Below are 4,201 nucleotides of genomic sequence, written 5' to 3' on the forward strand. Positions count from 1 at the left end.
AGTGTGAATACAAGCATGGGCACCTGTGTGCATGTATGTTCTTATGGTGCTGCATGTCAGTATTGTGATGGCAAACAACAGTCATGTATGTCCATCCCTCAAACTCACTGGATTTTGGAATAGGCCTAATTAGGTTGTTGTTCTTCAACTTTTACAGTGTAGTTACACTCCTGGAAGTGGTTATGGAAGTTCAAAATTTACTTCATGCCAGTATTGTGATCCCTACCCTACTGTAGGAAAGTGAGCTTGGACTCGTCTATATTGAAATACTCTAGTCATTAGGCGGCAGTGGCAATGAGGAGTGTATAGATTTACATAGAGAGACTGACTGACAAAAGAGGAAGCAGAGGTGGTGTGTGATTTTGATGTGTATGTTACTTTGAAGGTGAATAGAGGTCCCCAGTTGTAGTCGGGTCACCTGGAGAGAATGGAGAATGAAAGACAATCAGTATGTAGTGAGTAAGGTGGAGGTATGAAATCAAAGATGAGATGGAAGGATGATGTGTAGAGAAATATTAAAAAAGGGGTTATAAGTTGGATAGAAGGTAGTAAGCAGGCAAGTGACTGGGTAGGGTAGGATCGTTAGTGTTCAATCAGTGCGTTAGTATCGGATCGTTTCCACATGTTTCAAGAAAGAAACTGCTACAAGGAAAATAAGTTAAGGTAGAGCATCGACCTCCCCTATGAAAATAAAATGCTAATGCCTCATTATTAATTTGTCAATAGTTGAAATTTATAGTAGCAACCTGTCTGCTTCCACAAAAGTTACACAAGTCTCTTACAGCCACCCTGAAGGAAAAGTTTTGGTTCAATATTATTTTAGTCATATTTTTACAAGTTCAACAGCTTGGTAATGGCTTACACTGAAGATAAATGTATGATTAACACACAAAACCAACAACCAGCCTACTTATTGCATTCGTAACCACACAGTAGAGGTGATCAAGTACTAACTCCAAAATTGGCTAATCATTAGTATCCGATCACAATTTTTATTTCTTTAAAGTGCTTCATATTCTCTCGCATACCTTGATTATGTTGATACATATTATAGTGGACTTAACATTGCACTAGTGCCCGTAGTTTCCCATATGTAAGGTAGTGTTAGTATCCAATAAGTGATCGGCCACAGTGGTGGATCAGTTGACCTCAATGGCTGAAAATGCAATGCAGTACATAGATCTACAGCATCAACCTGAGAAGGGATCCTCGGTGGTAGTCAAGATAGCTGTAATTAACAGTACATCTAGAGGTCGGAGGAACACAACATAATAAGGCATGTCTTGGGAGGGTTGAAAATGCAGTGGAAGAGGGTCTTGAAGTACATTTCTTGAAGGAGTTGGAAGACCAGAAGGATCACTTTGTTTGGGGCAGTCCAAGTGAAGTTTCTTTCCCAGTTACCTCAGATGAAGTTTGTGTTATTCAGAACAAATGTGTCAGATGTTTTTCAGGGCAGGACTGCAGCTGTTAAAATAGAAAGGGGTGTGCTTGATGCAGAGAAGAGCTATCTCGGAAATGTTTAAGTTTAGGATGTCATATTAGTTATAGCTACAGTTACTGTCCATAGGAAAAGAAGGCCAGCAGATTTTTTTTACTTTTTGGATGAAAATATATGTAAGAGTGAAGCTCTTTAGGGGAAAAAAACATATTTTTGTGTATACCACTAAACTTCAAAGTATTTATCCTATGCTTACAAAAAAACATAAAACAGTCCTTGGATTTGGTGAAATAGGCCTAAATAGGTCTGCATTTTTTTTATGCTTTACAAAAAAAACATATAACATAGTCGTTGAATTTGGTGAAATAGGCCTAAATAGGTCTGCATTTTTTTTTTAATGTATGTGAGCATGTTGGGCAATAATGTACAGTGTATGAATCCATACCACGTTGAGTACACCGCTTCCCGTTCGATCAGCAAAGTTAAGCAACGTTGGGTCTGGTTAGTACTTGGATGGGTGACCGCCGGGGAACACCAGATGCTGTTGGCATCCCTACGTCAAGTGGGGTTGGTGAAGGATTAGTGCCCCTCCCTGTAAAACAATTAACTCTAAGCCCTTGGCCACCCTGTCTGGGATACATGGCGTCTGGCAATGGATGGATGGATGAAATCAGGAAGAAACTTTAGAATGCATAATGTGCAAACAGAATGCAGATCTGCCTTGTAATGTATTAGCATGCATAGAATACTGATATTATACTATTAGCTACATGTAGAGAAGATAGTACCGTTTACTTGTTAAATGTGCATTACTACAATCAGTCCATTTGACTACGTGCTATTATATTGCAATGTTATGCAGATACTATCTGAAGTGAGCCCAATGTTCATTTATGTGGAAGCAAATAAGAAAAAATTATTTATTTAGTGCAGTATATTAATTTTAAACAAAATTGTATTGACCAGTTTTTAGAATAAAGGATTAGAGTTCTTAATTCTTTTTAATCCACTGCATTTTAAACCTTGTCACAAACCCCTCACTGTTCTGGAGCATAATTAAATGTGTAGAAAAATTATATTAGTTCCAAAGTTCTTTACCTGAAGAAAATAAAGGATGGGTATATTTTGTCATGCAGTCATGAATTTTCATGATCTAGAAATAAATTAGTTCAATCATTGTTCCGGTGTTGCACACAGACATACTAGAAGGACAAGCATTAAACTATTGATCTATAATATTAATGCCAAGTGATTGGAGTTAGTGGTCATGTGACTGGACTTAGAGGTCAGACCATTATGTCCAATCACAGAGGAAAACAATATGTAATAAATCTGATTATCCAAAGGAGGCTCAAAAGGGTGTGATCATATACGGTAAAGACTGATGTACACATATGAGTAAAAAAGGGGGGATTCCAGTTGACTGTTAATGTCTTGACCGGAGGTCAAATGGAAAAAAGTAGCTGTTTGTGATCGGATACTAACACCTCTACCCTAATGTGCTTTTGGTGATGTATTTGCAGTCATACATAACAGGATATGAGTGTAGATAGTTAGCCTTTCACTCTTCAAGGTTAGAAGGGCTGCAGTCAAGGTGACAACCCAGTACCATGAAGCAGCTGTTAAATCATCCAACAACTTAAAGAAGCTTTGGAAGTCGCTGGTATATTTCTGGATGCTGCAGAATAGGGCTAGTTCGAGGACACGAAAGGAGTGATGCTTTTTTTTTTTTTTTTTCCCCTATACTCTACTTAGTTAAGTTATATGCTGTATACCCCACTGGGGAGGGGGGAGAGAATACTTCTCCAGTATCCCAGCTTGTCGTAAAAGGTGACAAAAGGGGCACTTTAATCTCCATCTTTTGTTCTCTTCCCCCCTTTTGCTTCTTGTACTTTATCAGTCCAACCTCTCTGCCTTATATTTTCACTTTAATACCCACCCAACCCCCTTTCATCTTAGTGCCATATAGTCATTTGAGTGGCATGGTGCTAGCTTTTGTTTTTTTATCCAGTGTAATTCAGTCCAGCTAAAAATATATGTTTTTAATGACTGAATTTTATATTCACTGTCTCCCCAGTATTGATATACTTTCAGTAAAAAAATATTATTTTAATGACAATGAATCTTTTCTTCATTATCTCCCTGTATGAGCTAGAGCAGATGGAAGGGGTGGAAGACATATGTAAGATATTTACGGAAGAGATAGGCGCAGTATGTGAGGTGGTTTGTGGAGTGAGGAGGAGATGCAAGGGACAGCATGGTGGAATGTTGCGGTGAAACGAACTGTGGAACAAAGGAAGGCATATAGTGAATGGTTAGTGAGTAGAGGTAGGGGAGAAGATGAGAGAGAGAGAAGAGAGGTATATGTGAGTAGGAGAAGGGAGGTGAAGAGACTGGTGAAGGAGAGTAAGAAGAAAGTGGATGAAGAGTTTGGGAGGAATGTGAGTGTGAAATGGAGGGAGAGTAAGAAATTGTTTAGGAAGGAGGTAAAGAAAGTAAGGCAGTGTGAAAGGGGAAATAGCAGGGGAGTGAAAGATAGGAATAATAGATTGTTGGTGGAGAAGAGAGAGAAACTGAGGAGATGGAAGGAGCACTTTGAGGATTTGTTGAATGTAGAGAGTGACAGCAGTGCGAGTATAAGTGGTTAGGGAATGGCTGGGAGAAGGAGAGATGAGAGGAGGGAGGAAGAGATCAGTAGGACGGAAGTAGTGGAAGCAATGAAGAAGATCAAGTTGGGGAAGGCCCCAGGAATTGATGAAGTGT

The 4,201-nt window shown here is 39.1% G+C and overlaps 1 pseudogene; it reads left to right on the plus strand.

Moving 5' to 3' along the window:
• The first annotated feature begins 1,869 nt into the window (after window positions 1-1,869).
• LOC145413030 (5S ribosomal RNA) lies at window positions 1,870-1,988 on the plus strand (annotated as a pseudogene).
• Window positions 1,989-4,201: the final 2,213 nt, after the last annotated feature.

The sequence above is a fragment of the Coenobita brevimanus genome, chromosome 94 (genome assembly GCF_032717465.1).
Source record: "Coenobita brevimanus isolate Jiangsu-jjx chromosome 94, ASM3271746v2, whole genome shotgun sequence".
Taxonomy (NCBI): domain Eukaryota; kingdom Metazoa; phylum Arthropoda; class Malacostraca; order Decapoda; family Coenobitidae; genus Coenobita; species Coenobita brevimanus.